The 22,613-nt window shown below is 44.5% G+C and overlaps 1 pseudogene across 1 annotated transcript; it reads left to right on the top strand.

Annotated features, from left to right (window-relative positions):
• Window positions 1-5,225: 5,225 nt before the first annotated feature.
• Window positions 5,226-16,946, top strand: LOC308159540 (myosin-4-like; annotated as a pseudogene). Its single transcript has 32 exons — window positions 5,226-5,432; window positions 5,731-5,874; window positions 6,097-6,253; window positions 6,373-6,400; window positions 6,623-6,740; window positions 7,107-7,199; window positions 7,275-7,338; window positions 7,427-7,525; window positions 7,760-7,863; window positions 8,117-8,255; window positions 8,422-8,540; window positions 8,703-8,852; window positions 8,951-9,121; window positions 9,474-9,777; window positions 10,216-10,280; window positions 10,392-10,479; window positions 10,612-10,729; window positions 10,989-11,112; window positions 11,643-11,779; window positions 11,883-12,138; window positions 12,438-12,680; window positions 12,857-13,033; window positions 13,343-13,488; window positions 13,719-13,809; window positions 14,137-14,526; window positions 14,674-14,800; window positions 15,112-15,230; window positions 15,368-15,564; window positions 15,687-15,870; window positions 16,011-16,176; window positions 16,395-16,519; window positions 16,754-16,946. The product of its transcript is annotated as a myosin-4-like (transcript).
• Window positions 16,947-22,613: the final 5,667 nt, after the last annotated feature.

Below are 22,613 nucleotides of genomic sequence, written 5' to 3' on the forward strand. Positions count from 1 at the left end.
ACTGCCCCCCACCACTCTACTGCCTCCACCACTCTACTGCCCCCCACCACTTTACTGCCCCACCACTCTACTGCCCTCCACCACTCTACTGCCCCCCACCACTCTACTGCCTCCACCACTCTACTGCCCTCCACCACTCTACTGCCCTCCACCACTCTACTGCCCTCCACCACTCTACTGCCCCCACCACTCTACTGCCCGCCACCACTTTACTGCCCCACCACTCTACTGCCCCCCACCACTTTACTGCCCCACCACTCTACTGCCCCCCACCACTCTACTGCCCCCCACCACTTTACTGCCCCACCACTCTACTGCCCTCCACCACTCTACTGCCCCCCACCACTCTACTGCCTCCACCACTCTACTGCCCCCCACCACTTTACTGCCCCACCACTCTACTGCCCCCCACCACTTTACTGCCCCACCACTCTACTGCCCTCCACCACTCTACTGCCCCCCACCACTCTACTGCCTCCACCACTCTACTGCCCTCCACCACTCTACTGCCCTCCACCACTCTACTGCCCTCCACCACTCTACTGCCCCCACCACTCTACTGCCCGCCACCACTTTACTGCCCCACCACTCTACTGCCCCCCACCACTTTAGTGCCCCACCACTCTACTGCCCCCCACCACTTTACTGCCCCACCACTCTACTGCCCTCCACCACTCTACTGCCCTCCACCACTCTACTGCCCTCCACCACTCTACTGCCCTCCACCACTCTACTGCCCTCCATCACTCTACTGCCCTACACCTCTCTACTGCCCCCACCACTCTACTGCCCTCCACCACTCTACTGCCCGCCACCACTTTACTGCCCCACCACTCTACTGCCCCCCACCACTTTACTGCCCCACCACTCTACTGCCCCCACCACTCTACTGCCCTCCACCACTCTACTGCCCTCCACCACTCTACTGCCCTCCACCACTCTACTGCCCTCCACCACTCTACTGCCCTCCATCACTCTACTGCCCTACACCTCTCTACAGCCCCCCACCACTCTACTGCCCTCCACCACTCTACTGCCCCCATGACTCTACTGCCCTTAACCACTTTACTGCCCCCCACCACTCTACTGCCCAAACCACTCTACTGCCCTCCACCAATCTACTGCCCCCCACCACTCTACTGCCCCCACCACTCTACTGCCAAAATACCTCAAATATTCTCAACTCTCAACAATTTCTTAACTAATCCAATGTGGACACCATTTACCATTCAACCATGTGTGCTTGCACTGGCACCGACTAGGTGGAAGTGTAAAGAGTGATGGTACCCCCCACCTCTATGGATGCCACCTGGCATACATCTGGAGATGTTCTGGTTGGCACGATGAAAATCCTGGATCAGGCCTGGGTCCAGAATCTGACGGTGCGCTCCTCAGGTCCGTAACCTTCCCAATCCATCAGGTACTGGAACCCACTGGACCATGTAGGCAGGAAGGTCGTGAATCATCCGGGGGGGGTGGGGGGATAGGTGCTGGGGAGGGGGGGGGGGCTAGAGAAGACAGACCTAATCTGCAAAACATGAAAGGTGGGGTGAACACGAAGGGAAGGAGGTCTTTTTAACGGACAGCACAGGGTTGACAATGGACTCCATAACACAGGGACCAGCACAATGGAGAGCACATTTTTTGGATGCCACTCAGATCTTAGGCCATCTGCACTGGGGTGCCGGTCGTGGCTCACTTGGTTCTGGGACCGGGTAGAAGCCCAAAGTAGGGCAGCGCGGGCGTGTCTCCAGGTCCTCAGGCAGCGACGCATGTCCTCCTCCATGATGCCCTCCATGAAGTCCTCCTCCATGATTTCCTCCTCCATGTTGTCCTCCATAATGACCTCCATGATGTCCTCCTCCATGATGTCCTTCTCCATAATGACCTCCATGATGACCTCCATGATGTCCTCCATGATGTCCTCCATGATGTCCTCCTCCATGATGACCTCCATGATGTCCTCCTCCATGATGACCTCCATGATGTCCTCCTCCATGATGACCTCCATGATGTCCTCCTCCATGATGACCTCCATGATGTCCTCCTCCATGATGACCTCCATGATGTCCTCCTCCATGATGTCTTCATCCATGATGTCCAACTCCATGGTGTCCTCCTGCATGATGGCCTCCATGATGTCTTCCTCCATGATGCCCTCTATGAAGAACTCCATGATGTCCACCATTATAGCCTCCATGATATCCTCCAGGATGTCCCCCTCCATGATGTCCTCCTCCATGCAGGTTTTAGGTTTAGCAGCGATGTCCATCTCCATGCGCAGGGAACAAGGGAGGCTGGTAACCAAGGGAACCGAGGAAGGGAGACAAACCGGAGGACTTGGAGTATTCTGTGCATACTCAACCCAGGACAGCTGGGAACTCCAGGAGGCTGGGTTAGCAGAGGTGAGACATCGGAGCGCAGCCTCCATCACCTGCTTGGCCCGCTACGATTGGCCTTTGGTCTTCAGGTGATAGCCAAAGGAGGCCTCTGCGTCACCCTGCCGCTGGGATGCAACTAAGACTTGAGAAAGTAGTAGACCAGCAGCTCACTTTGGTTTATAAAAGGAATAGCAAACATGAGACCCTTCAGTCAGGTTTTAGGCCCCAACAGCCTGAGAGAGCTTTAGTCAAAGGACTGTAGTTAATGACTTATTGCTGCTTCAGGCCAGAGCTCTGTTTCTCTCATTGCAGTTCCCGATTTCTGCACAGCTTTTGACACTGTTGATATCGACCTTCTGGACCCAAGCACCCCCTTTGGGAACCACTAGGGCTAATAGACCAGTTTGTTTGACTCTTGGTTGAGTAACGCTCAGCTTCCTATGACGTCCAGTTTGGGGTCCCTAATCCAATATATGGATGCTGTGATTGGTCCAACGTAAATGCCCATCAGTCACTTCACTGAAAGAATGTTTTTTTGGCACAGCAGACCATAATGAAGATATAATGATGACCAATGAACCCCATATCAGCAGACCATAATGAAGGTCAATAAACACCATATATTTTCTCTCTCTTGAAAGTGTCTCGGTTCTGTTGCATTGACAAGTTGATGACGGACTGTGAAGTGGCTCCAGCTCCATCTACTGGACATGTTAACATCATTATGGGATGTCACCATGGTAACATTATTATGGGATGTCACCATGGTAACATCATTATGGGATGTCCACCATGTTAACTATGGGATGTCCACCATGTTAACATCATTATGGGATGTCCATCATGTTAACAACATTATGGGATGTACACCATGTTAACTATGGGATGTCCACCATGTTAACATGATTATTGGATGTCACCATGGTAACACCATTATGGGATGTCCACCATGTTAACGGATGGGAGGTTTTGATTGTACAAAAAAAGTATAATAGCTATCAGAGAGCTTTTTATTTTTTCTATTTTTTTTATCAGGATTCGTATTATGCACATTGTAAATATTTATGCAAGTAGTTTGAAAGATGTATGAGCAGCAGAGGTACACAAATGTCATCTTTTTGTTTTCATAGATCTCCATGTTGATAATTAGACCTCCATGTTAATAATTGACTTTAGGTCTAATTATAGTATTATTAAGTATAACAATTATTTAAAACACAAAAGACATAGCAGCTTCAATAAGGCATCTCTGCACGTTGTAGAATTGGATTGGTGATTCTATCTTAAAAGGTGTAGGAGGAGTAGCAGTGGAAAGATCTGGAATAGTATATACATAGTATGCAAGAGAAGAGAAAGAAATGAATACCACATATCAGAAAAGGGCCTAAAGTTAAACAGCTGAGTCTCTCAGCCAGTCCAGCTCCTCCAGCAGTGTGGTCCACAATTAACTTCTGCTTGGTTGGCACTCTGGAACCAGATATAAGGAGCCTGAGGCCATAGTATCCACAGGCAGATTCATCCTCTGTGGTAAGACCCTCCACCTCCTTACATGATTTCCGTATCTGATGCAGTGACTGCACTGTGTGACTGTTTGTGTTGGCTGCCACATAGGACTTCACATGATTAGCTCTGGAACAACTCATGCATTCTATTCAACATTGAAGTGGCATTACTTTATTATGTTGGGACAGATGATAAATCATTACTTTATTATGTTGTGACAGATGATAAATCATTACTTTATTATGTTGTGACAGATGATAAATTATTACTTTATTACATTGTGACATTACAGAGGATAAATAATCTTTACTTCATACAGTTTGAAAGAAAATGGGCATGTATATAGCAGGACAGTGAAGTTGAAATGTAAAGGTCCAGCATGTAGTTTTACATGTCGGCCATACTGAACATTTGAAAATTTGCATATGCTGTTTTCTAATAGCATCATACTTCCTTATCCTTATCCATATCCTTCCAATCAAACCAAACTTTAAATACGCACATTAAAGGCCAGTGTCCAACCCAACACCAGATATTAGAAAATGCTAAGCACTCTTCTATTTATCATGGACATATCATGGACTTTTCACAAAAATGTATTATTATTTTTTTTATTTAATTTTTTCAGATTTTATCCCTTTTTCACCCAATTTGGTATCCAATTGAACCCAACCTAGCATCCAATTATCCCCTGCCTATTGCGTAGGATCCGCCGCACGACCCCGTGGCCGGCAGCCCCAGAGGAGATCGCCAGGCAGACTAGCTGACTGGCTCCTCGAGCCCAGCACCGTTATTCCGGCACCCCGGGGGCGCTGTTGCGCGACGGATCCTTGTCCGGAAATAGTCCTATACCGCCCTCTGGAGCGGCCGCTCAATATGCCGCTCCCTGTGTGCCTCGGCCATATCCGGGTCTGGCGAGACCGGGATTCGATCCCAGTCCCCGGTGGGCAGCTTGCACTAGTGGCTAGTGCTTAGACCGCTACGCCACCGCGGGGCACTTTTCACTATTTTAAACATCTATGCATACTGGACCTTTAATGGTGCAATCTTGTTTCTGGTCAGAATGGGCCTCGACTTTCTGAGGTGTAGGTCCTGACATATGTTACCAAGTATTCACCCTTTATTTTATTATTGTATCGTCTTTGTTTGCTTCCTAGCTGACTGTGTCTGTAGTACCTAGGACCACAAAGAAAACAATTTAATCTGGGTGGAGAAAACAAGGTGAGATATTTCTAAGAATACATTCTGATAAATGTACTGCCTCTAACTCTGTTGACTGGGGAGTTGTTAGTCCAGACTCAAACATGTTTGTTGTTTAATCTTTCCTAGTGAGCCGCCACCATGAGTACGGACGCAGAGATGGCCATTTATGGCTCGGCTGCCATTTACCTTCGTAAGCCAGAGAGGGAGAGGCTCGAAGCTCAGAGCAGACCTTTTGATGCTAAGAACGCCTGCTATGTGACTGACAAGGTTGAGCTGTACCTCAAGGGTACAATTGTGTCCAGGGAGGGTGGAAAAATCTCTGTGAAAGTCACAGACACTCAGGAGGTAAGCCTTTCACATATAACCTATAACATATAACTTTTAACCTATAACCTATTTAACCTATAACCCATAACCTATCATCTATAACCTTTAGCCAAACTGCTGCTTCCTTGAGCAGGTTGAACCTTTCAACACACATAGTTATCAAAAATGTTATTGATCAAAATAAAAATAAAAATAATATTCAAGTAGTGTGGAGGATCGTAAAGCACTGGTACTGTGATTCAATTTCAATTTCATCAGTAAAAAGTTAGCAGTACAGTTGATTTGAGTGTAATCTAGATTTCCCATTGTGTTTCAGACTAAAGACTTCAAAGAAGAGGACATCCTGCAATTGAACCCCCCAAAGTATGACAAGATAGAGGACATGGCCATGATGACCTACCTGAATGAAGCCTCTGTGCTGTATAACCTCAAAGAGCGTTACGCAGCATGGATGATCTACGTAAGAGATACATACACATCAGTGAACACAGAAAGCTAAACCTAACCCTAACTCTAACCCATAAGAGATGCATACACATCAGTGAACACCAGAAACCTAGCACACATTAGCAAACACAGAGAACATCATAATACACCATATCAGTATATTCAACGATACCTAACTTCCACATTCCAGCTAATCTGACTTGTCTAATTCACATATTTGATCCACTTTATCCAGACCTACTCTGGGCTCTTCTGCGCCACGGTGAACCCCTACAAGTGGCTCCCCGTGTACGACCAGTCAGTTGTGGACGCCTACAGAGGGAAGAAGCGTATGGAGGCTCCACCCCATATCTTCTCTGTCTCTGACAACGCCTTTCAGTTCATGATGGTTGGTAAGTAGATTCATGGATGGATGGATAGTTAGATGTGTGACTTTATGATGATGCCTTGAATGCAATAATGTACCAAAATCCAGTGGATCAGTATGAACAATGTGTTTCTTTGCTTGCAGATAGAGAGAATCAGTCCGTCCTGATTACGTAAGTTGCTCACTAACATATTACTTTTCAAAAAGTGTTCCTTTTGCAGTATGTTATGTATTATGAAGTTAATATTGAGTAACTAAGTGAGAATAATTTAGAACATTGACTTGGGTATAAAATGTTTTACGTTAACGTAAAAGTTATAGCAATGGCATTTTCTTTTCTTGCTTAATGAATGCTGATACGATCCTAACCCTAAACTTTCTGTGTATTAACCAGTGGAGAATCTGGTGCTGGAAAGACTGTCAACACCAAGCGTGTCATCCAGTACTTTGCCACCATTGCTGTGGCAGGAGGAAAGAAGGGAGAATCATCTGGGAGCTCCGGTAAAATCAAGGTAAGTTGTGCTTGTGTGTCACCATTTAGAGTAAGTTGAGGTGAATGCTTGAAAACACATCAACTTTTCTCTAATTTCTTCTAGTTTGACAGAGGGTTTGGGGGAGTATATCTAGTGGGTATATCTAGTTTGACAGATGGGTTGGGTGGGTATATGTGCTGTTGGGAGCCAGTAGGCTCAGAGACAGCTGGGTGGAACCCTGGGCTTTAGAGTGGGAGCAAATCACATTTCACACAAAGATTTTTCATGAGGTCTGTACCTCATTATAACCACCTTCTCAGCTAAAAGGAATAGATGTTGTTGAAAGAGACATGAAATATGAGATATATTCAGTTACTAACGCTTTGGCAACTTTGTCTCATTCAGGGGTCTCTTGAGGATCAGATCATTGCAGCTAACCCCCTGCTGGAGGCTTACGGTAATGCCAAGACTGTGAGGAATGACAACTCATCTCGCTTTGTAAGTATGAGGAAAACACTTTGGCAGTTGTAGTTTTTTTGTTGGCTGATTTCTAACCGCCCTGCTCTACCATAGGGTAAATTCATCAGGATTCACTTCGCGACGTCCGGCAAACTGGCTAGTGCTGACATTGAGACCTGTAAGTTGGTATTAGTAATTTCTCCATACTTACTCTCCAAAAAAGGTTTTGCAATACGTTAATTTTTCTGCCCTGTTCTCTCTATCAGATCTGCTGGAGAAGTCCAGGGTGTCCTTCCAGCTTCCCGATGAGAGGGGTTACCACATCTTCTACCAGATGATGACCAACCACAAACCTGAGATCGTTGGTACGCCAAAGCAGAGATCTGGGAAAACTAGCTCCCTGCTGTGAAAGTGAAATACTCATATAGTAGCTGCAGCACTAAGTAGAGTCCGAGATATCTAGGTATAAGAGGTAGAGATAGAGATATAGATATCTAGGTATAAGAGGCATAAGAATTGGGCTTTGGTTGAGTAATGTGCCTGGTTGAGCACATCATGCATTTGATTTAATAAACAACTTTGGTCTCTGTTCTCCACAGAAATGTGCCTCATCACCACCAACCCTTACGATTTCCCCATGATCAGCCAGGGGCAGATCACTGTGGCCAGCATCGACGACAAGGTTGAGCTGGACGCCACAGATGTGAGTCACGCAAAGGGTTTTTCTTTGTATCAATGATTTGTTTTAGCGTACTCAGTGTTAATGCCTTCTCTTATAGGGGTGCATACGGCATCCACAAGAGCGCCCTGTGTAACATTGTCAAAATCCTATTGTGCTGCTAGTCTACTAGAGGAATAGAGAAGTCTGACATTTCCATCCATTCTGACAGTGTGAGTTTGTCTTCAATCCTTACTGTTTTCTTTCCTCGCTAACGAATGAAATCGCTGTCTTCCAGGATGCCATTGACGTCCTGGGATTCAACAATGAGGAGAAATGTTACATCTGGAAACTGACAGGTGCTGTCATGCAACATGGCAACATGCACTTCAAGCAGAAGCAGCGTGAGGAGCAGGCCGAGCCAGACGGCACAGAGGGTGAGTTCCACTTCTGGCCCCAAACATGGAAAAAAGAACATTTAGAAGTTGTTCCTCATGAAACATCAGAATAAAACTAGTAGTACTTGACTTGTAGACAAAATAAGACACAAACGGTCTTGTATGGCTCTGTCCTTGAGTCTGTTGTTGCTCCTTCTCTTTCCAGTGGCTGATAAAATCGCTTACCTCCTGGGCCTGAACTCAGCCGACATGCTTAAAGCTTTGTGCAACCCCAGAGTGAAGGTCGGCAATGAGTTTGTGACCAAGAGCCAGACAGTGCCTCAGGTAGGGCATACATATTATTATTATAACATCTATATATTTTGGGCCATATTGTGAACAATCTTGAAAAACGTTTGGTTTTATAGTGCTTGCGTGTAGGTGCCACCCTGTGGTTCAACAATGTTGAGAGTGAGACGTCATAAAAAACAAGTACATTTTTTCCAGGTGAATAATTCTGTGATGGCTCTGGCTAAGTCCATCTATGAGAGGATGTTCTTGTGGATGGTCATCCGTATCAATGAACAGTTGGACACCAAGAATGCAAGGCAGTTCTACATCGGTGTGCTCGACATTGCCGGTTTTGAGATCTTTGATGTGAGTATGTTGTCAGGACAAGAAAACACATTGTTAATCTGAAAGATTACAGCCATGTATGATGAAAATATTTCTTTATTCTGAAATTCCATCAACAGTACAACAGCATGGAGCAGCTGTGTATTAACTTCACCAATGAGAAACTGCAACAGTTCTTCAACCACACTATGTTCGTCCTGGAGCAAGAGGAGTACAAGAAGGAGGGAATCATCTGGGCGTTCATTGACTTCGGCATGGACTTGGCTGCCTGCATTGAGCTTATTGAGAAGGTAAGCAGCCTGTGAGGATTCTACAATTCATGGATGTCAAAAGCAGTTTATAGAGGTAGGTGTTTGAGACTACTGTATCCTCATGGTAGTACACCACATCTTATGGTTAGGGTTAGGGTTATTCCATATTTCCATTCCATATTCCAGTACTTTCCTTTTGTACATTGCTCTGATACACACCTTTAACCAGGTGTTTAACACCAGATGTTGCATATAGGCAACAATGTGTTTAAAGGGTTCATATGCTTCCACCACATGGCTATCATCATATAACGGTGACTGTTGAAGTCAAAAACATGAAAATGGTGTAAATAGCAACTTACTAATTTAATTCAAATCTCTTTTTGCACAGCCATTGGGCATCTTCTCCATCCTTGAAGAGGAGTGCATGTTCCCCAAGTCTTCAGACACAACCTTCAAGGACAAGCTGAACAACACGCATCTTGGCAAAACCAAGGCGTTTGAGAAGCCCAAGCCTGGCAAGGGCAAGGCTGAGGCCCACTTCTCCCTGGTGCACTACGCTGGCACTGTGGACTACAACATCACTGGCTGGCTGGACAAGAACAAGGACCCCCTGAATGACTCTGTGATCGGGCTGTACCAGAAGTCCTCTGTCAAACTTCTACCTGTCCTTTATCCTGCTGCTGTAGCTGAAGGTAACATTCGCATCATGTTAATAACTAAGCATTAGCATGTTAATTATCATTAAGCCGGGCAGACACTACATAATTTTAGCCATGAATTTGCCCACAATGCAATGGGCTGTAAACCTGGGTCAAACCCTAACCTGACCCTGACCCTGAGCCTAACCTGACCCTGACCATATGGCTATACAGCTGAAATGTTTTCCAAACCCTAACCTGACCCTGAACCTGACCCTAACCTGACCCTAACCTTACCCTGACCATAATGGCTATACAGCTGAAATGTTTCACAGACCCTAACCCTAACCTGACCCTGACCATTTGGCTATACAGCTGAAATGTTTTACTATTCTGTGGCCAGCACCATTTCTACTTTAATGAACAAACATTGAAGGGAGTTGATCAGAGATTTATATCATTTGTAACACTTGTTTTTACTCTTTGAAAAAGACACTACAAAGAAGGGAGGCAAGAAGAAGGGAGGTTCCATGCAGACTGTGTCCTCCCAGTTCAGGGTGAGCTTTCCTCCTGCCTGCCAGAGTGTCTGTTGAAAAGTACATCTTTTGAAAAAGTGTAAATTAAGTCTGAATTCTTGTGAGAGCGCTATGGTTTGTAACCCCTCACAGGAGAACTTGGGCAAGCTGATGACCAACTTGAGGAGCACCCACCCTCACTTTGTGCGCTGCCTGATCCCCAACGAGTCAAAGACTCCAGGTACAACACAGAGAGACATATGACAGATTAAGCCCATGATTAAACTACTAATAATTACTATTCTTTAGTCTTAAATATATACATTATTTTACAGGTTTATTTATGGGTTAAGATGCATTTTGTTTTTTCCAGGTCTGATGGAGAACTTCCTGGTTATCCACCAGCTGAGGTGTAACGGTGTACTGGAAGGTATCAGGATCTGCAGAAAGGGCTTCCCCAGCAGAATCATCTATGCTGACTTCAAGCAGAGGTAGAACACACACACACACACACACACACACACACACACACACACACACACACACACTCACACACATTCACAGACAATAGTGCCCTTCCATGACAGAATTACTTTAGTTAAGTTTAGTTTATTAGTTTATAGTTTTGTGGACAGTCCCCATTAATTAACAGCAGTACATGGAGCAGCTTTAGCCTCCATGGCTGATTTCCAGCTGTAGTCCCAAGCAACAGCTTTCAAAGTAACATATTTAACAATTCTCCCCATACAGGTACAAAGTACTGAATGCCGGTGTCATCCCTGAGGGTCAGTTCATGGACAACAAGAAGGCTTCTGAGAAGCTGCTCGGGTCCATTGATATTCCTCACGATGAGTACAAGTTTGGACACACCAAGGTCAGGAGATGTTACCACATAACAGGACTGAAACATCAAAGAGACGCTAGAGGATCATTGGTGTCATTTCAGCCGACAGGTCTAAAAGCACATGTCAAAAGACCTCAAGATGTTGCAAACAGTCTCCCCGCAATTTGACTTGCTTCGTCTGAGTCTCAAACTTGCGACCTTCAGCTTGCCAACAGTAAAAGTAAAAGTACTGTCGCTTCATAATATTGACGAAAATATGATTATTATTATTATTATTATTATTATTATAGATACATATTTTATTATTACTATAGATTAGACTTGTACAAAGTCTTCATTGACCATCCGTATCAAAATGAGTAGTTTATAAAATACAGACATAGACACGATGATCACATAGCACCTCTTTAATGTAAGATATCCATACACCTTGTCTCTTAATTTCTCTGTACAACCAAGTGTCGGGGTGTTGAACCTCCCATTGATTTTCTATTCTGCCTCTTCCTATATGTTACAATGTCTAACTCCTCCATTGGACATGCCTGTTTATCTGTGCTCAGGTGTTCTTCAAAGCTGGTCTTCTGGGTGTCTTGGAGGAGATGCGAGATGAGAAGCTGGCGTCTCTGGTCTCCATGACTCAAGCTCTCGCCCGCGGATACCTGATGAGGAGGGAGTTCGTGAAGATGATGGAGAGGAGGTATGGGATGGAAGATAGTCTCTCTAACACTACATATTACATCATTGAGCCTTTCAAAAGCATACAACTCACTACGCCACTATTGCCTTCCTCTCTCAACCAGAGAGTCTGTCTACACTATCCAGTACAACATCCGCTCATTCATGAATGTCAAACATTGGCCATGGATGAAAGTCTACTACAAGATCAAGCCCCTGCTGCAGAGTGCTGAGACAGAGAAGGAGCTGGCCAATATGAAGGAAGACTATGAGAAATGCAAAGCTAATCTGGTTAAGGCAGAGGCCCGTAAGAAGGACCTGGAGGAGAAGATGGTATCACTCCTGCAGGAGAAGAATGACCTTGCCCTCCAAGTTGCCAATGTGAGTGACCTGGCTCACAAGGACACACACACACATTATCTCTCTCTCTCTCTCTCTCTCTCTCTCTCTCTCTCTCTCTCTCTCTCTCTCTCTCTCTCTCTCTCTCTCTCTCTCTCTCTCTCTTTCACACACACACACACACACACACACACACACACACACACAACCATTTGTCCCCACGTTTGCCTTTGTCATAGATTTGTATTGATTTGCTGTGTGCCCTTGGACTAGAACCAGTTTATATTTGAATACACATTGAGTTCTGAAGTCTTTTTCTTTTTCTTCCCTCCTGAAACCAGGAAGGAGATTGTCTGAATGACGCTGAGGAGAGGTGCGAGGGGCTCATCAAGAGCAAGATCCAGCTGGAGGCCAAACTCAAAGAGACGACAGAGAGGCTGGAAGATGAGGAGGAGATCAACGCTGAGCTGACAGCCAAGAAGAGGAAGCTGGAGGATGAGTGCTCTGAGCTGAAGAAAGACATTGATGACCTGGAGCTAACTCTGGCCAAAGTGGAGAAGGAAAAACACGCCACTGAAAACAAGGTCTCATATAACACATACAAATTACAATCTGATCAAACTATTGCCAAACAATCAATGAATCTGTGTCGTGTTGTTCCTGGAATGAGAACATGATTTACGAGTGACAGTATATGCAATATAAACTGTTTCCCTTTGTGAGGTGAAGTGACAAGCAAATCTGTTGTGGCTGTGTTCAGGTTAAGAACCTGACTGAGGAAATGGCGTCTCAGGATGAGGCTGTTGCAAAGCTCACCAAGGAGAAGAAAGCCCTCCAAGAGGCCCACCAGCAGACACTGGACGACCTGCAGGCAGAGGAGGACAAAGTCAACACTCTGACCAAGGCTAAGACCAAGCTGGAACAGCAAGTGGACGATGTGAGTGGGCAATGAACACAAAGCAGTGCTAGTGTCAACCAAGATTGTAACAGAAGAGTAAAGCTTATTGTCTTCCATAAGTTAAAACTCACAAGAACATGAAACAGTCACATACAAGCTAAGCATTATTAGATGGCTATTATAGTATGAAAGCTAACGTTACTCATTTAGTTTGAGGTAATCATCATGAACCTGCTCTCCAGTTTATGCTCTAAAAGGCTTTACTTTATTAATCTAGTGTACTTTATCAACAACATTGTTGTTCATTATTTAGATTTTGATGACAAAATATGTGTGTTTATCGTCTAGCTTGAGGGTTCTCTGGAGCAAGAGAAGAAGCTCCGTATGGACCTAGAGAGAGCCAAGAGAAAGCTGGAGGGTGATCTGAAACTGGCCCAGGAGTCCATAATGGACCTGGAGAACGACAAGCAGCAGTCTGATGAGAAGATCAAGAAGTAAACACAAACAAATAACTACAAAGTTGTATTTGATATTAATTGAACATTAATTTTTCTTTACATTGTTCCAATAGTCAAAATCAGCATTGTGTTGAAACAAACAAAAACATATTTCTATTCGAAAATAGACAAATCTGGACAGATGTCTTTCTGTAAACCAAAGTGAATGCTATGATAGACTTCCGTTTCCACTTCCAAACTGCAATCAATGTGTTTGTGTTCTTTAGGAAGGACTTCGAGACCGCCCAGCTCCTCAGCAAGATTGAGGATGAACAGTCTCTGGGTGCTCAGATGCAGAAGAAGATCAAGGAACTCCAGGTATAGAACAGGACCGTCAGACGGCTCAGTTGGCTTTACAGTGTCTAACGACACTACAATTACCATGGTTACCATTAACACTACCGTTACCATGGTCAGGATCGCTATAGGAAACAGTGATCAATTCATCCTCCTGTTAGTACTGTCCTGGTTTGCAATGGTTCAGTTTGTTCAAGCATGGTGCTTAAACACCATAGAGTCTGTTCTGTTTGTTAAGTATACGTTGCTTTGGATGAACACATCTTAATGATAAAATAATCATTTGTGTATCCTTTGCTTTGACTGTGTTGTTGATTTCAGCTCTCTGCTTGTGTCTCCCCATTGTAGGCCCGTATTGAGGAGCTGGAGGAGGAGATCGAGGCTGAGCGCGCTGCCAGGGCTAAGGTGGAGAAGCAGAGGGCTGATCTCTCCAGGGAACTTGAGGAGATCAGTGAGAGGCTGGAGGAGGCCGGAGGTGCTACCGCTTCTCAGATAGAGATGAACAAGAAGCGCGAGGCTGAGTTCCAGAAACTGAGACGCGACCTAGAGGAGTCTACCCTGCAGCACGAGGCCACAGCCTCCGCTCTGAGGAAGAAGCAGGCAGACAGCGTGGCAGAGCTCGGGGAGCAGATCGACAACCTGCAGCGCGTCAAGCAGAAGCTGGAGAAGGAGAAGAGCGAGTACAAGATGGAGATTGATGACCTCTCCAGCAACATGGAGTCCGTCGCCAAGTCTAAGGTCAGTAGCAATGTTTGTATGGAGCAGTGATTGTGGGGGTCAATTCTAATAAACATGAAAAATCATGTACAAAGTCCAAAGCCTCGCACTCAATGCTTGGCACAAGATAATCATGTAAAGGAATAACGGTTTATGTTTCTCTACCAGGGCAATCTGGAGAAGATGTGCCGTACTCTTGAGGACCAGCTGAGCGAGATCAAGACTAAGAATGATGAGAATGTGCGCCAGGTCAATGACATGAGCGGACAGAGAGCAAGACTCCTGACTGAGAACGGTACCAATGATACTCCAAATACTGTAGAAGTTGATCTAGGACCAGCTAACACACCCCATACCATACCCTTAACCAGTAGATTAGATTCAACTTTATTGTCATCGCAGTACTATATAACGAAATGCAATGAGTGGGAGAAACACTTAGAATAAATTGAATTTGACATACAAATTAGAATAGCAAGCATTGGCAGGATTACTTTTTGTCCATTACAACATAACTTACTCCACCAATAACAATGAACATAAACCATTAAAACTTGGTCATCAGCGAACAGAGACCACATTAACAAGATGCTCTGTTCCCCAAAGGTGAGTTTGGTCGCCAGCTTGAGGAGAAGGAGGCTCTGGTGTCCCAGCTGACCAGAGGCAAACAGGCCTTCACCCAGCAGATTGAGGAGCTGAAGAGACTTGTTGAGGAGGAGGTCAAGGTAAGGAACCCAAAATAGACTCCACCAACCACAACATTTTGACTACAGCTTCAATGACGCTTTTACACATTCTCTCTCTGTCCTTCTCTCTCTCTCCATCTCTTTTTGGCTGTCATCTCTTCTATTTCTCTCCCTAGGCTAAGAACGCACTGGCCCACGGTGTCCAGTCTGCCCGCCATGACTGTGACCTCCTGAGGGAGCAGTTTGAGGAGGAGCAGGAGGCTAAGGCAGAGCTGCAACGCGGCATGTCCAAGGCCAACAGTGAGGTGGCTCAGTGGAGGACCAAGTACGAGACTGATGCCGTCCAGCGCACTGAGGAGCTGGAGGAGGCCAAGTGAGTCACACACAATATATTGTACCATTTACCTCCAATCAACTGTAAGAGCCAGATGTGCAGACATTCTCTGACATAATCGCTCAGAGGTGAAGCTTTAAAATCCCTCATCTGTCTAACAGGAAGAAGCTGGCCCAGCGTCTGCAGGAGGCAGAGGAGACCATCGAGGCGACCAACTCAAAGTGTGCCTCTCTGGAGAAGACCAAGCAGAGGCTGCAGGGAGAGGTGGAGGATCTCATGATTGATGTGGAAAGAGCTAATGCTCTTGCTGCCAACCTCGACAAGAAGCAGAGGAACTTTGACAAGGTGTGAAATAACTAAATGAATCAAATCCTTGCTAGCAGCATATCTGCCTAAATGTAACTGATAAAATCAGTGTATTTTTACCCCAATAAAGTAATGGACAGAAAAAAGGAAAATATTACAATCGCCTTGGATGTCCCTAGGTCCTGGCAGAGTGGAAGCAGAAGTTCGAGGAGGGCCAGGCAGAGCTGGAAGGAGCCCAGAAGGAGGCTCGTTCTCTGAGCACGGAGATCTTCAAAATGAAGAACTCCTATGAGGAGGCTTTGGATCAGCTGGAGACTCTGAAGAGAGAGAACAAGAACCTGCAACGTGAGTCAAACAGCAGCAGTTGTATTTGGCTTGCGATGGGGTGTCTAGTTTGATCAAGCTACGTATGAGTGACGCTGTTCAACAGAACAATGTAGACATCTTTTAATACACTTAGCTTTGTCAGAATTGTACCTTTTTTTCTTATCATAATATAATATGAACTACAGTGTGTTCCAAAGAAGCCCTGTTCTGAATGACTTCTGTGTTTATGTATGCAGAGGAGATCTCTGACCTGACTGAGCAGATCGGGGAGACTGGAAAGAGCATCCACGAGCTGGAGAAGGCCAAGAAGACTGTGGAGACAGAGAAGTCTGAGATCCAGACAGCCTTGGAGGAAGCTGAGGTAGAAACTAATGCAGTTTAAACCTGTTCATTTGTAGCACATACCCATCCTGTTATTTAACCTTTACTGTCCACATTAGTCTCATTTAGATAACATATTTGTTTTAAGTAAGACCTGCTCCTCCTATCCTATTCCCACATTTGCATCACATACACTGGCAACCCTTAGTCCACGAGTGGCAGTTCATAACTCTCCCCCTCAACCAAAGTGTGAATACTGATTTGTTTTGTTCAGGGTACACTGGAGCACGAGGAGTCCAAGATTCTGCGTGTGCAGCTGGAGCTAAACCAGATCAAGGGTGAGGTGGACAGGAAGCTGGCGGAGAAGGATGAGGAGACGGAGCAGATCAAGAGGAACAGCCAGAGGGTGACAGACTCCATGCAGAGCACCCTGGACTCAGAGGTCAGGAGCAGGAACGATGCCCTGAGGGTGAAGAAGAAGATGGAGGGAGACCTGAATGAGATGGAGATCCAGCTGAGCCACGCCAACAGGCAGGCAGCCGAGGCCCAGAAACAGCTGAGGACCGTCCAGGGACAGCTCAAGGTAAGGGGCTGGGAAATCAGTCATGCCCCAAACCACAGATGTCTGACCGTAACGATTAGAAAAAAGAAATCTCACCTTGTATCAGGAGCTACTTCCTAAGTCTGGTGAAAATGGAGAGAGGGATTTGTCTATTTGCCAATACAATAGAACACAGGAATAAAGTGAACTGGTGTTTATAGTAATCGCAGGGGTATCAGGGAACACAAAGAATGCATCCCTTACACATCCTGTTGTCCTACAACAACAAGTTTTAATACTATATGTGTTTGTGGATCCCAGGATGCCCAATTGCACCTTGATGATGCTGTTCGCGTAGCAGAAGATTTGAAGGAGCAGGCAGCGATGGTGGAGCGCAGGAACGGTCTGATGGTGGCTGAGATTGAGGAGCTCAGGGTTGCTCTGGAGCAGACAGAGAGAGGCCGCAAAGTGGCCGAGCAGGAGCTGGTGGACGCCAGCGAGCGCTTGGGACTTCTTCACTCCCAGGTATAGGTGATTCCTAGGCAGTCTCATCTTACCCACAGTGTGACTTTTGTGTGTTTTCTCATTCAACTAATCATTGGGTTTCCTCATACAGAATACTAGCCTTCTGAACTCTAAGAAGAAGCTGGAAACTGACCTGGTTCAGGTGCAGGGAGAGGTGGACGACACAGTGCAGGAGGCAAGAAACGCAGAGGAGAAGGCAAAGAAGGCCATCACTGATGTAAGTGTCCATATTCAAAACAATATATCTCAATAAACTGTATTTGTACCCAAGATAGAGCTCTTCATAGATCCAAGAAACCCGGTTAGATAACAGTACAGCTTATTTACCGGTCATGATCATACAGTTGTCACCATCAATCCCAACTCATCAAAACCTGCTCTATAGTTTAGTACGCACCTATGGCCAAGTGCACCATCAGATAAAGTGATTGCCCAGAGCTAGAGAGCAAAAGAATGCGAGATAGAGTTGGAGCAGGGTGAACCCCTCACCTTTTGGATCCGGAAAGACCTCTACACCAAAGGGCAATTGTAGCTGGGCTGAGCACATTATCTGTGCCACATTGGATGAATTAAATGAATCGACACTCTACCACTTCAGGCGGCAATGATGGCAGAGGAGCTGAAGAAGGAGCAGGACACCAGCTCTCACCTGGAGAGGATGAAGAAGAACCTGGAGGTCACAGTCAAGGACCTGCAGCACCGTCTGGATGAGGCTGAGAACCTGGCAATGAAGGGTGGCAAGAAACAGCTCCAGAAACTGGAGTCCAGGGTGAGTGTGTACAACTAATGGCATTCACTAAACTGTCTCTCTGAATTAGCCTTGAAGAATCAACCTTGACTTTACTTACCTATCACTGATTTTTACGGCTGTGTTCCCGCCATACAGGTGCGTGAGCTTGAGACTGAGGTGGAGGGTGAGCAGAGAAGGGGGGTAGACGCAGTCAAGGGTGTCCGCAAGTACGAGCGCAGAGTCAAGGAGCTCACTTACCAGGTAAGACTACCAGAAACACCTTCACATGGTCTGGCAGAGGCACCTGAATGCAATTGAAGTGTGGGCATTGACTTTCTTTAATCTTCTCCCACAGACTGAGGAGGACAAGAAGAATGTTGCCAGACTTCAGGATCTGGTAGACAAGCTGCAGCTTAAAGTGAAGACTTACAAGAGGCAGGCTGAGGAAGCGGTGAGTCGCATACTGATAGTCAAATATTATTATAGCATATACGATGTTGTACATAGTATATTACAACATGTGGTATCCATATACAGTAGTTAAGTTGAATTAATTGTTGCTCACGCATGTCTACCCACAATGACAATGGATATTGCAAGTAACTGTTGAAGTAATGTTACACATAGTGCATAGGGTTTGCCTCTATATAACCATCATTATAGTAATATAATGTTCCCTTTTAATTTGGTTAATTTGTTTATAAAACATTTCAAACATTGTGAATGTTATTGTCACTGTGTCTCATTCTCTACCTGTCTTTCTCTCCCAGGAGGAACAAGCCAACACCCACATGGGTAAACTGCGTAAGGTTCAGAATGAGATGGAGGAGGCAGAGGAGCGCGCTGACATCGCTGAGTCCCAGGTCAACAAGCTCAGGGCTAAGAGCCGCGACTCTGGAAAGGTACAAAGATGTTATCAAACCTATACCTGACTGGTGTACGAATATGACCTCATCAACAACAGAATTTCACGTTCAGACATCAACATTGACATTCAACTGTCTTGGAGAAATGTATCTTTCAGATAAACCTTCTTTTTGCCCGTTTCAGTGCTATGTAGCTATGAAAGCCTGATTGAAAGTAATCAAACAGATCATTTAGGGTCAAATAATTGCTAAGTTGTTTGTGGACAGCTATTTCAATTATGCTTCCTATACAGGAACGTTTTGTTATGGGTCTGTAGTTTTTCAGTACAAATGGGTCTAGGCCGTTCTTTTTTAACTCCAAGCTAGGCAAGGCATTTGTATAGCACAACAGCAATTCTCAGACAACAGGGGCAATTCAAAGTGCTTTACATACAGCTAAAAGAATAGATATATGTACGTATATATAGATAAACATAAGATAATGAATAAGATAATAGAAATGAATAAAAATACATGGATGGAAGTGTTACTGTTTAATTATAACTTGTAACAAAAAAAGAAGTTTTTTCGATCAGATTTAAATATTTTTAGGGTTTAAGCTTCTTTGAAGCTAAACATTTGAAGTACTTGCTTGCCCTTAAAAATGTGTTCTTTGAAGTGATCATACATAAGAGGTTCATTCATATTTATCTTTTATTTTCTTTATCTTTTTTCACAGGGCAAAGAGGCTGAATAAATAAGACCACCCACTCTGCTGCACAGACTGTGAAAACATAAAATATGAATTTCATGGTGGAATTCTGAGCATTGATTAAAACCCTGTATGTCGATTTACTTTGTGGATTCATTATACAGGCTTTCTCACAACGCCACACACACACACACACACACACACACACACACACACACACACACACGCACACACGCAGACGCACACAGACACAGACACAGACACATGCACACACACACACACACACACACACACACACACACACACACACACACATGCACACACGCAGACGCACACAGACACAGACACAGACACACACACACACACACACACAGCCACATGGACACAGAAGATTAAAGGCATAGAGAGAACTGTCTTGAGAGAACTGAGAGGTCAGAATCCTGGTTATATTGGTCAGACACACACACACACACACACACACACACACACACACACACACCTTGACATGCAAATGGTAACAACTTTCTGCAAACAAGCCATTTCAACGCAAGGCAAATGTATTTGCACAGCACATATTCAAACACATTAATGTAGACGCATAGTGCTTTCAACACAGGCAGACACACACACACAGAGTTCATAAACTGTAGATGACGATTTCTAATAGGATTGGGGTTATAGATGACGATGTCTAATAGGGTTAGGGTTAGACTAGAGTACTCATGACATGCACTGTAGATGACAATGTCTAATAGGGTTAGGGTTATAGATGACGATGTCTTAATAGGGTTAGGGTTAGACTAGAGTACTCATACACTGTAGATGACAATGTCTAATAGGGTTAGGGTTATAGATGATGATATCTAATAGGGTTAGAGTTATGACAATGTCTAATAGGGTTAGGGTTAGACTAGAGTACTCATACACTGTAGATGACAATGTCTAATAGGGTTAGGGTTATAGATGATGATATCTAATAGGGTTAGAGTTATAGATGACAATGTCTAATAGGGTTAGGGTTAGACTAGAGTACTCATGACATGCACTGTAGATGACAATGTCTAATAGGGTTAGGGTTATAGATGACGATGTCTAATAGGGTTAGGGTTAGACTAGAGTACTCATACACTGTAGATGACAATGTCTAATAGGGTTAGGGTTATAGATGATGATATATAATAGGGTTAGGGTTATAGATTATGATGTCTAATAGGTTTAGGGTTATAGATGATGCTCATATTATGCTTACCATCACCAAGTTCGCTCGCCAACTAAAGCAATTGATTACCGTTGATATAAACATACTAGTCCAAAAGCATGGGAGAACTTGATCTAATCTAACCCTAACCCTACTAGACATCGTCATCTACAGTGTATGAGTTCTCTAGTCTAACCCTAACCCTATTAGACACCGTCATCTATAACCTTAACTCGCTGTTAAATTAATGTGAAAAATCTGATGATAAATACATATAAGTATTATTATATATGGCAGATATGATATAGGGCAGTCTTACGCGCCTGTCTCATTTGAATTCACGTCTACTACGTTCCATTCCTGCATCCAGTTGAATGCGTGATTCAAGTAGCTTGTGCAAACCCGGGAATGCCATTGACGTGTGAAAAAGGCACTAAACTAACTAACTAACTAACACTAAATTAATCTTCGGCCATTTAGCTCATGTGTGAACAGCGGAAATCACTGGCAGTCCCAGGTTGGGATTCCATGTAATTTACAGGGAACTATGTGTGAAAAGGGCTTAATTCACCTTTGCCACTGCATTGAGCCCTTCTGTAACAATGAGTGGACCAAAGAAAAGAAAAGTCGACAGTGAGTGCCGAGTGTTTATGAGGAGTGGACAGCTAAATATGTTTTCACCGATGTCCGATCAAAGGCTGTATGTCTTATTTGCCAAGAAACCATTGCGGTTTTGAAAGAATTCATACAATATCAGCCGCCACGTTTCCACTAAGCATGCTAACTACGCTAGCAAACAGTCAACGCAAACATTAGGAAGATGGCACAGAGGATGCTGGTCAGGGGCGGCGCTAGGGGGTGGCTACTGGGGCTCAAGCCCCGGATGTTTTCTGAAAAGCCCCGAATGTTTTACTTAAAAAAAAAAAAAAAATGTAAAAAAAAAAAAAAAAAAAAACTGGAGTAACGTGCAGTACCGGAGTCCAACAGAGAGGCAGCAGCTGCGCGACATTAGCCTGCGTACTGCGTAGCCTGCCCTGCCCTGAAGAAGAAGTGATCTCAATCAGTGCCTGACTTGCAAAATTGTAAGGATGGATATCCCAAAGTTGTTTTCAACAAAACAAGCGCCAAGAACTGTTGCAGCAGCAGTATCAGCAGCAAGAATGACATCACCAGCAGTGATGACATAGATGATGTTTCAGGTTTGTGAATCTTATTAGAAAGGTGACTGACTCACTGACACTACTTTTCCGGTTTGCTGATGCTAGCTGGCTATCATAACATAACGTTATGTTATAATGAAAATGAAACATAGCAAGGTACTGTTACGGTACATGGTAAGAAATCAAACAAAGGATAATACTTATACAAATAAAGTGAATAACAGGCTGATAGTCTTTGATATCTGCACTCTGGTTGACTGAGTAACAAGTGAAAAAGAATGATGTAACGTTAATGTTACAGCTAGTAAACATGGAGTAACCACATTAAGTATGCCCTTATGGTAGTATGTATGTATACAGAACATGACTCAAATCTATCCTAAGATGTAACGCTAACTAACTAAGTTTGTTTAATGTCCCAGG

This window comes from Nansenia antarctica, assembly GCF_963989245.1.
Source record: "Nansenia antarctica genome assembly, chromosome: 6".
NCBI classification, from domain to species: domain Eukaryota; kingdom Metazoa; phylum Chordata; class Actinopteri; order Argentiniformes; family Microstomatidae; genus Nansenia; species Nansenia antarctica.